General features: G+C 38.9%; 1 long non-coding RNA gene across 1 annotated transcript in view; it reads left to right on the top strand.

The window, feature by feature from the left end:
- The first annotated feature begins 608 nt into the window (after nucleotides 1-608).
- Nucleotides 609-11,575, top strand: part of LOC309792547 — a 130,566-nt gene continuing 119,599 nt past the window's right edge. The window contains exons 1-2 of the long non-coding RNA XR_014291732.1: nucleotides 609-1,017; nucleotides 2,569-2,606. This is a non-coding gene — a long non-coding RNA (uncharacterized lncRNA). The remainder of the gene's footprint in view (nucleotides 1,018-2,568; nucleotides 2,607-11,575) is intronic.

The raw sequence follows: 11,575 nt of genomic DNA, 5'->3' as shown, positions 1-11,575 counted from the left end.
AAGAAAGAAAGAAAGAAAGAAAGAAAGAGGATAAAATAAAGGAAGATAAAATAAAATAAAGTTATTAAAATAAAAAGTAATTATCAAGCAAAAAGATTTTTTTAAGTAAAAAAAAAAAAAAAAAAGGACGGACAGAACCCTAGGACAAATGTTGAAAGCAAAGCTATACAGACAAAATCTCACACAGAAGCATACCCATACACACTCACAAAAAGAGGAAAAGGGAAAAAAATAATAAATCTTGCTCTCAAAGTCCACCTCCTCAATTTGGGATGATTCGTTGTCTGCTCAGCTATTCCACAAATGCAGGGTATTTCAAGTTGATTGTGGAGCTTTAATCCGCTGCTCCTGAGGCTGCTTGGAGAGATTTCCCTTTCTCTTCTTTGTTCCCACAGCTGCCGGTGCTCAGCTTTGGATTTGGCCCCGCCTCTGCGTATACGTCGCTGGAGGGCGTCTGTTCTTCGCTCAGAGAGGACGGGGTTAAAGGAGCCGCTGATTCGGGGGCTCTGGCTCACTCAGGCCGCGGGGGAGGGAGGGGCACGGAGGCGGGGCGAGCCAGCGGCGGCAGAGGCCGCAGGACGTTGCACTAGCCTGAGGCGCCCCGTGCGTTTTCCCGGGGAAGTTGTCCCTGGATCCCGGGACCCTGGCAGTGGCGGGCTGCACAGGCTCCTGGGAGGGGAGGTGTGGAGAGTGACCTGTGCTCGCACACAGGCTTCTTGGTGGCGGCAGCAGCTGCCTTAGCGTCTCATGCCCGTCTCTGGGGTCCACGCTTTTAGCTGCGGCTCGTCTCTGGAGCTCCTTTAAGGAGCGCTCTTAATCCCCTCTCCTCGCGCACCAGGAAACAAAGAGGGAAGAAAAAGTCTCTTGCCTCTTCGGCAGCTCCAGACATTTTCCCGGACTCCCTTCCGGCCAGCCGTGGTGCACTAACCCCCTTCAGGCTGTGTTCACGCCGCCAGTCCTCTCCCTGCTCTCGGACCGAAGCCCGAGCCTCAGCTTTCAGCCCCGCCCGCCCCGCAGGTGAGCAGACAAGCCTCTCGGGCTGGTGAGTGCCGGTCGGCACCGATCCTCTGTGCGGGAATCTCTCCGCTTTGCCCTCCGCGCCCCTGTGGCTGTTCTCTTCTCCGCGGCTCCGAAGCTTCCCCCCTCCGCCACCCGCAGTCTCTGCCCGAGAAGGGGCTTCTAGTGTGTGGAAACCTTTCCTTCTTCACGGCTCCCTCCCACTGGTGCAGGTCCCGTCCCTATTCTTTTGTCTCTGTTTTTTTCTTTTTTCTTTTGCCCTACCCAGGTACGTGGGGGAGTTTCTTGCCTTTTGGGGGGTCTGAGGTCTTCTGTCAGCGTTCAGTAGGTGTTCTGTAGGAGTTGTTCCACGTGTAGATGTATTTCTGATGTATCTGTGGGGAGGAAGGTGATCTCCGCGTCTTACTCTTCCGCCATCTTCCCCTTCTCTCTCCTAAATTATCTTTCACCACTTGCCGGATAATGCTAGAAGTTTAGAATACTCTCTCTCTCTCTTTTTTTTTTGTAACATCTTTATTGGAGTATAATTGCTTTACAATGGTGTGTTAGTTTCTGCTTCATAACAAAGTGAATCAGCTATACATATACATATATCCCCATATCTCCTCCCTCTTGCATCTCCCTCCCACCCTCCCTATCCCACCCCTCTAGGTGGTCACAAAGCACCGAGCTGATCTTCCTGTGCTATGCAGCTGCTTCCCACGAGCTATTTTGCATTTGGTAGTATATATAAGTCCATGCCACTCTCTCACTTCGTCCAATTTACCCTTCCCCCTCCTCTCCCTGTGTCCTCAAGTCCATTCTCTACGTCTGTGTCTTTATTCCTGTCCTGTCCCTAGGTTCTTCATAACCACTTTTTTTTTTTTTTTTTTTTAGATTCTATATATATGTGTTAGCATACGGTATTTTTCTTTTTCAGACTTACTTCAATCTGTCAATGGACACTTAGGTTGCTTCCATGTCTTGGCTATTGTAAATAGAGCTGCAGTGAACATTTTGGTACTTGACTCTTTTTAAATTATGTTTTTCTCAGGGTATATGCCCAGTAGTGGGATTGCTGGGTCGTATGGTAGTTCTATTTTTGGTTTTTAAAGGAACCTCCATACTGTTCTCCATAGTGGCTGTACCAATTTACATTCCCACCAGCAATGGAAGAGGGTTCCCTTTTCTCCACACCTCTCCAGCATTTACTGTTTGTAGATTTTTTGATGATGGCCATTCTGATTGGTGTGAGGTGACACCTCTTTGTAGTTTTGATTTGCATTTCTCTAGTGATTAATGAAGTTGAGCATCCTTTCATGTGTTTGTTGGCAATCTGTATATCTTTGGAGAAATGTCTATTTAGGTCTTCTGCCCATTTTTGGATTGGGTTGTTTGTTTTTTTGATATTGAGCTGCATGAGCTGCTTGTATATTTTGGAGATTAATCCTTCATCAGTTGCTTCATTTGCAAATATTTTCTCCCATTCTGAGGGTTGCTTTTTTGTTTTGTTTATGGTTTCCTCTAATTCTGCCTTTTTAACGCTTATCCCCTTCTGTGATTTTCAAACAGGAATATGAGGACATCCATGGACAGTGACATCATACCAGGTAATATATATTCTAATCATTTTTGTTGTTGTTGCTTCTTTTTCAATCTTTGTGCAAAAATAATTACTAGAGATTGATTCATGAAAAATAACTAAATGGTTCAGTTTGTACAATGAGTAAACTAGAAAACATAAAATCCTGATATTTTCAGGTGATATCACTTCAGAATGATCTGATAAATAGGATTAAAAAAACTGGAAAAGATTTTTATAATCTTTTTTTTTCAGTTTTTGAGATTAAATAGTAAAAATGTAAGAGACAATTATTTAATTTTATGAAGACCTTAACGTGGCAAGTTTTAAATTTTAATTCACTTTCTTGGTGTTATCACAAAGTACTTTGTTTCAAGACAGCATCATGTAGTTCTGAACTATTTTTTCTTTTTCCTAAAATTATTTCAGTAAAAATTCCAAATATACAAGAAAAATATTTTACATATAACACAAATTTACTATATATGTATGTGTATATATATATATATTAACACGTGCATACAAGCATGCACACACATTACAAATAGAAATATAAATAATATTTTGTTGAATCTGTAATGGTAGAAAGTATAATTTTCAATTGTCCAGTATCTTGTCACCTCTTGGGGGAAAAGTGATCTTCATTATGTGGTCAGCTTTCAAAGTTGAGTGAAAGTTTACTTGCTAGTTACAGTGCTTGAACTCCTGTGTAGTAAATTAGGTTCTACAAAGCTCCCATGTATTTACTGGAGTTTAACAAAACTGCATGTTTTTGTACTACTTGGGTACCGGCAGGAAGCAACTCCTGGGAGAAGAAATCACAGCTGGGAGCAATTAAGACTGATTAGTTTGTGGCTGAGGAAATCAAAATGGAAAGAAACTTCTCTTCGGGGAGAATTAGGAGCTGCATTCCCAAGCATTTCCGAATTAAGTGCAATTCTCAGAGGAATTTAAGGCTGAGGGAAAAAATGTGAATTTCAAATATTTGGAGGTTTTCTCAGCTTATTTAACTTCTGCATAGTCACTATGTGTTGACTCTTGGATATTTGAAGGAAAAGATGTTCAAGTAAATTGACCAACTTTTCTTTTTACCTATTTCCCTTTTTCCACATAGCTGAAGGTTTCCTTAATATTTTCATCTGCCCTTATAGAGAGAATATAGATGGTTTCATAACTTTTTACTATTCATTTTATAGCGATTGGGATAGCTGTGCTTTCTGAGATATTGGCAAAGCATAAATATCAGTTCTCTTGAAAAAATACACATTATAGTGTATGAGATTGGTTTGAATTATCTTTCAGAAACTGTAAAATAGTCCAGTTGAAATTTTAAGCAAGAAATATGCAGAAACTTTTTACATAATTCCTGAAACTGCCATCTTGGATAAAAAAAATGGTTTCTAAAGAGCTAGTAAGGATGTGCTTAATAAAGCAAAAGAAATTAAATATAATAACAGAATGCATAGTTTATACTGGTTTCTTTTCCTTTATATTTGAATTATAGATATGCATTAGAAACATATTTCTTTTGAATAGGCTGAACTGGATTGCTAACAAATTATAAATGTAAATTAAATAGAAATTTGTTTTTCTAGATTTTTAATGATAATCTATCAGAGATTCATTTATTCTCAATTCTACTTGTTAGTTTGTACTAACCTTGTTTTATGTGGATACCTTTGTTACTGTATTGAGCCTTCTATAGCAGAAATATTATGACAATACTAGGATGTTATAAGCAATAATGATTCTATTTTTCTTTCTCTTAACAGATAGAATGGGTTATTTTCATATGTAACCATCTATCTAACATGATATTCATCTGTATCCAGATTTTCAAAATAATCTTTAAAAAAATTTTTCCTCTTGCCTTTCATTCCATCCCTCCCCCTCTCCCCCTCTGCCCCTCTCCCCCTCTCCCCCTCTGCCCCTCTCCCCCTCTCCCCCTCTCCCCTCTCTCACTTTTGGGTGTGTTGAAAATATCACAGATGAGGATCAAAGTGTAGGCCAATATTTGAAAACATATTCCAAATAATCACTTTGAAGGACTGATGGTACAAAGGGCATAAACAATGTAAGAGAAGGAATGCATAATTATTAACTACAAAAGATATGGCTTGGTGGGGTGATAAATAACTGAACCAAAAATTGCCTTGAGTTTTATTTCTAGATATACCTCTGTGTCACCTCAGTTAGTTTCCTTTAAGTTATTTCACTACTTTAACCACTTTAGAGAGTGACTATTGCTAATTCTGGATGATTGGATAACCTTAATATTATACTTTTAGAAAAAGCTTTATTAAAAATATATTGAGAATCATACACGTTATTTCGGGTTTGGGGCAATTATTAACTAAATTATAGGAAGTCATGGTTCAAAATTCTGCAGTCGCTGACCAGAGATATATGAAAAGGGATGGTTATTGCCCCAGTTGATTTTCTATTTCCTAAACCAGTAGTTCTCAACTTTTTATGTTTTACGTCCCATGAGTTCTTCTATAAAAGAACCCAAGTTTCAACATAAGAAACACAAAAGCTCATTTCCACATTGGAAATGCATATATTTGCCTGCATTACAAAGACATTCACAACCAACATAAATCACTGCGTTAATGTTGGGGGTATATATTCTTGACACTGGAGATTTTATATCTGATAATACTGTTTTTCTCGGGCAGGACAAAATACGTTATTATTAGTAGTAGTTTAATAGAGCTGCTACCTATGCTGACAAGACACAGTAATAAAAAGGCCAGCACATTGGGAGTGAAGTGGTGTGGAGTCTACAAAGAACCACAGACACCATTAGAAAGAAAGCCCCGGAAATGAGTTAAGCACAAGTCTCAATTTCCAAGTTTATCCTGTATGATCCATAGCAGGTCAGGTCAGCAATATAGTCCTACTTGCAACTGGATGTGGGAGTTAAGTTATCAATAGAAAGAATTATTGGAACATTTAGGAAAGTGCTTCTTGTCACCAGTGGTCTTCAAACTGGGACACATATTATCTGGGAGTGAAAGAAAACTTTCGAAGGGGTAAGAAAGCCCAGGTGTTTTTTTTTTGTTTGTTTGTTTGTTTGTTTTGCGTACGCGGGCCTCTCACTGTTGTGGCCTCTCCCATTGCGGAGCACAGGCTCCGGACGCATAGGCTCAGTGGCCACGGCTCACGGGCCCAGCCACTCCGCAGCATATGGGATCTTCCCGGACCGGGGCACGAACCCGTGTCCCCTGCATCGGCAGGTGGACTCTCAACCACTGCACCACCAGGGAAGCCCAAGCCCAGGTGTTTTTAAGGGACAGTTTTCAGATCTTCCACTTTACTATGAACTCTTTGCTAAAATTAGTCTGTGACTGCTTTCACAATAATACTTCTTCCATTTTATCTAAGTAAAGCATCCCTCTTCACCCCAAATCTTACTACAGAGTTTTAGACCCCTTTGGATACTTCTGTGAAAGTTTGAAGGACTGACAAAGCACAAAAACCCTCAGAGATTACCATCTTTCCCTCCTTGTACATATTCTCTTAAGCATACAGTATGGCATTAGAAAGCAGGGTATTTTGCTCTGTATGGGATCTTCATGGAATCTTCTGAATTCAGGTGTTTGGTAGCATTGCACTGTGGGATTAATGGCCACATTTATTCAAAGGTTTTCTTTTTCTTTTCATCATCTGTCCTCTTATGAAAAGTGCACTACTTTAACAGGAGAGTCTCATGAAAGCACATCTAAACAAATATCAGTATGAAATAGTGAACAGTAAAAATGTTTTTCCTGTAAAAATAAACCATTCTTTTCCACTATTCTCAATATTCATCCTTGGAAAGATTTTTTTAAATTACCTTCAAATAACCAAAGCAAACATAGATTATTGACAATGCCTTTTAAATTCTAAGTGAAATATTTTCAAGTGCTATCAATTTGTTCATGATTCATTGACTAAAAGTCTGAGGCTAGGATTTTGTTATGATTTCTTTGAGATTCATAATAAGTCATATTATGAAATATTTATTCCAATTATGGCTAACCCTTATCTTATTTTACCATCTAATATTTAATATTTTCTGCCATCTATAGACAAAGTCTAAATCATATAGTAGCTCAGGGATAGATTCACTTTAACAGTATATGCCTTTCCAATCCATTGAGTACATTAAAAAAGTTCAGTCATGATATATATAGTTAAATGGGTTGTTTCTGACTTTGATGCTTGATAATTAATCTACTAAGTTGAATCTAGGACTTCAATACTTGCACATAAACATTTTTCAAAGAATACAGATAAGTTTAATTTTAGCTATTATAGTATATTCATTTATATTATATCTCATTACAAATTAAAGAGAAACTATTTTTCTACTCATTTTCTAAAGTTATAAATGTGGATAAAATAAATGCATTTTGATCTTTATCAGTTTAATCTTGATGGGACAACCTTTAGTAATCAATATTAAAGGTATTTTATTTCTTATAGAAGGGAAGTTAGATTGTGCCATTCAGGCTATATTGAGAACACTTTTCACAAATAGAATAATCAAAATATGTCAGTTTGGGGTTTCCCTGGTGGCGCAGTGGTTGAGAGTCCGCCTGCTGATGCATGGGACGCGGGTTCGTGCCCCAGTCCGGGAAGATCCCACATGCCGTGGAGCGGCTGGGCCGGTGCACCATGGCCGCTGAACCTGCGTGTCCGGAGCCTGTGCTCCGCCACGGGAGAGGCCACAACAGTGAGAGACCCACGTACCGCAAAAAAAAAAAAAAAAAAAAAAAAAGTCCAAGGTTTGGATGGAAACATACTTAGAGTATATTTTAGAAAAATTGATATTATAAAAGTTATTAAAAATATTGTATTGGAAAATATATATTGAAGTGAACTATGTTCTGACTTTTTCCCACCCTTTCTGAGTATTCCAGGTGTGCTGAGGGGTCCCCAAGACCACCCATAGGTTTGGTGGTTTTAGTAGGAAGACTTGCAGGACTCAGCATATAAGTCAAAAAGAAGTGCCCCCAGCTGAAGGAGTTATGGTCATAATTAATGGTCACTTAAGTCTCGGTAAAGCTTTTCTGACGTACTTCTTACACACTCAGAAATTAAAATCTAATGTCTGAGCAACAAATCCTTTTGCAGACAGGCGGTTTCAAATTTTCTGCTTTTAAAGCAATTGGAGGACAAAATATTTGAGTTGGTAGCTGATATATTACTTAAATCATTTTTGATGATATATCATGTGTAAGAGCCCTTTCATTCATTGGTCATTCATTTGTTCAAATGTGTATTCAGTAAATATTAATTGAGTTTAAAGTCTATTAGGAGAAACTGACTATTACGATGTAGTAAATGATGTGATAGTAGCATGTATGAGAAATGTGTGTTCACAGATTGGGGTCACCTGAATCCGACGGGTGTTCTGGAGGCGTTGGTAGAGAATATGGGAAAGGATGAAGCAAGTTCAGGTTGGATCTGGCTTTTAAAAGATATGTATTTTACCAGCAACTTACATCTCTAAAGGTTAAAACTTCGCACGAAATGCCCCTGAATGGGGGAATGGATAAGCAAACTGTGGTTCATCCTCACAGTGGAATATCACTGAGCAACAAGCAGGAACAGACACTGATCCATACAGTAACATGAATGGATCTCGAATGGGCTATGCTAAGTGAAAGAAGCCAGATTCAAAGGTATGCTTCTGTTTATATGGTGTTCTGGAACAGGCAAAATCATTAGGACAGAAAACAAGTTGGTAGTTGCTAGGGGATTCGGATAGGAAGGGCTGACTGCAAAAGGCGTGGGGGATTTCTGGAATGATACAATTTTTCTGTATCTTGGTGGTAGTGATGTCTCAGAACTGTCCGCTAAAAAGGGTGATAAGTACCTTAACTTTAAAATAAGCAAGTAAGAGTTCACATGACCTTAGCTGTATTCCCGTAGGTGCAGCTGTGCATGTGCACACACACATCCACTCACAAAGCTGTGCGTCACTCGTTCCTTGCTGTTCCTGTTTCCCTGTGAAAGGGTCCGCAGCAGTGCTTCTCAACTGGAGTGCTACTGGATTTTAGGCAGGATGATTGTTCATTGCCTGGGAGCGTAGTGTGCTCTGTAGGATGTCCGGCAACTCTGGCAGGAGCATCTACATACATTTCCCAAAGTCCCCTGGTAATATGTCTGCACCCCTGCTGAAAACTGCATGCCGGACGTTTTTTCTGGACCCTCTGTATGTAGGAAGGAGTAGTTCTCTAATTTATCAGTGAAGAGGAGGGAGCTGGCATGTTTGCCTCACTCTTTCTTTTTTGAGGGAGAGAACTGCCTACCTATAGAAAAAGTACACTCTAGTCTGCTCTCTTCCATGAGTAGTGGAATTGACTTTGCTTCTGCCACATCTTGGGATTAGGAAGTGTGAAAAGGAAATTCACATGAGTGTTAGCAAGTCATCTGCCAGCACACCTGCCTTGTGTCCTATGAGCTAGCTTTTAGCCTTAAGAGAACTGGCACTTTAGTCTCCATCAGTCTGATTGCTGTATCTGTCTTATCAGAGTTTGGGAAGGAAGGAGAGGAATGTTATATAGAGACCCCCTGCCCCCGCCTCAAGTTTATGTAACATTCATTAGAAGTATCAAAGGGTTACTACATAGCTTCCAATCTTTAGTTCCTATCATAACACACACACTGAGCATATTAACCCAGACCTTGGAACTCAAAGTAATACTAAGGCACTGAACTTTCTGGAATTAGTTCAATAGCTGTGTATTAAAAACTAGTGCCATTTGTGTCTCACAGCACACCAGTTGTTTCTAAGTTCTTTGTCCACCTTCAAATGTTTCAGGTCAAGGTTATAGAGCAGCAGTGTCTACCGTGGTAACCCAATGTCAGGCTCTCTAATTGTGACACCAACTGATCTACGCTAACTCCTGCACTGCCATTTGTACTCTGCATGCAGTATAGATGAAACCACCAGTGTTAGGTGGAGGCAAGCTTTCCCTTTGAAGCATGGAACCACTTTAAAAACAAAAACAAGAAAGTCTTTATTTTGTGGGATAATGGAAGTGTCATAACATGGAACACTATCAGATCTTTTTGTCAGTGACTTTAAAAGCTAGATGCACTACCACCTACATCCTGAGGTTGAAAATTCTTGTTTTTAAATAGTATTGATGGCATTCTGAGATGACAGAGGTATGCTAGCCTCTGAAAAAAATTAAGTAGGCAATTTATTCCTCCTACCTTATTACAGAGCCCTTCCAGCACTCTCCTGTTAAGCTTCCTTGTTTTCTCTGGTAGAATCCCACTGATTGTAACTAGTTGACTTAATCTAATAAACTATATGGCTAAAGTAGCAGTAGGTATTATTTAAATTCCCCACCTTGTTCTAAGTGGTTGACTATCACCTCTTTCCGCTCTTTATCATCTGTTTTTTAAATGGACTTTCAGTGGTTTGGCCAAAGTCTTATTGGGTGGGCTTCAGGCACTAGAGCAGAATTTATGGGAATGACGTGGGGTTCTCAGAGCCCCTCAGATAGCACTGCATAAGCCACTCCTTGCTTTGCAAATACCAGCCTTTGAACTTGCATATTTATCAAATGTGAGAATACTTTGTGTTATCTGATTAGGACTGCTATACGTTGTTTTATTTTGGAGGAGCATTTAATTCAGCAAATGTTTATTGAGCAACTATGATACAATGGGAAGAATAATGATGAAACATGTACAGTGTAACTCTGTGCCAGGCCTTCTTCTAAGTATTTCTGTGTATTGATTCATTTTAACCCTCACAGCAATGCTATGAGATAATTCCTAGTATTAACATTTCCATTCGATCGATGAGGAAACAGGCTCAGAAGGGTTATGTAACCTGCCCAAGGTCACACAGCTGGTGAGCGTTGATTTGAGTTTGAACTTTCACATTAGGCTCAGGTCTCTGCTGTAGAGGTTAATGTTAGAGGCAACTAATAAAGATTCCATTTCAAAGATAATTTTGTGTCTGCATACAACAAAAACAACAAACACATGCACTAAATTTCTCCAGAATGGCTCTAATTAGGAGGTGATTGTTTTCTAAAGGGTATTATTTTGTTCACATTTATAGTTCTTTTTTCCTCAAAGTTAAGTATTCTTTCCATAACTTCCTCTAACAAGTAATGTTAGTTTTGCATGTAGGCAGAAGCAAACTTTACAGAAATAGAATGTGTAGTTTTATCACAGGACAGTATAACATTTCTGAGTTTTAATTTGTAAATGACTAAAAATCTATTTAGTAGTGGTCTCTTTTCTCTTGGAAAGGAAGCTTTACAAAATAATTAAAAACCTGCATTTAGACTATGTATGCTATTCAAACTGATCAAAAAGCACAGCAAAATTTGATAACTCTAAGAGTGTTTGTAAAATAGTTTTTAACTTTCTCATTAAGATTTGTTCCTAGAGAGTCTATCATGTACTGTATCTTCTCACTTTTAACTTATAGTCGTTGATGGGCATGTAAACTTTGTAGAGTGGCTTTTATAAGTATATTCAAACTGACCAGGCCTAAACCAAAACCCAAACCAGGGATACTAGTGTGCAGGAAGAACTCACTTATAGATCTTACACCTGCTTATTAGGTTTTGAAAAATGTACCAATGGAAATAATTTAGGTACCTGAATTTATCAGGCTATCTTTTTTGAAAAAGTTATTTACACCAGTACTATCTTCTGTAGGCATAGAAATATTGTAATTATTCTTCCAGTATTTCATTCTAAATTGACAAATTGCTGAGAAATTAAAGGAGGGAAAATCATCTTTTCAGCTCAATAAATAAACAAAGAAAAGATTAGGGAGGAAATTATTTCAATATTTTATGTTTCTTTTGTTGACTTGAATATACGTCTTCTATTTTGGTTGTGAAACATGTCTTTTTACATTAAGCATTCTCCTCGAAGTGGCTGGTGACACCTGGCTCCCTTTCTGGAGGGGGGCTGTGACACTGCCTGCCTTCTGGGAAGAGAGAGAGAGTGGCCCACACTCTTCCATCC

The sequence above is a fragment of the Mesoplodon mirus genome, assembly GCF_964341445.2.
Source record: "Mesoplodon mirus genome assembly, chromosome: 17".
Classification (NCBI taxonomy): Eukaryota; Metazoa; Chordata; class Mammalia; order Artiodactyla; family Ziphiidae; genus Mesoplodon; species Mesoplodon mirus.
Note: the sequence above shows the minus strand (reverse complement) of the source record. Positions and strands in the feature narration are given on the sequence as shown.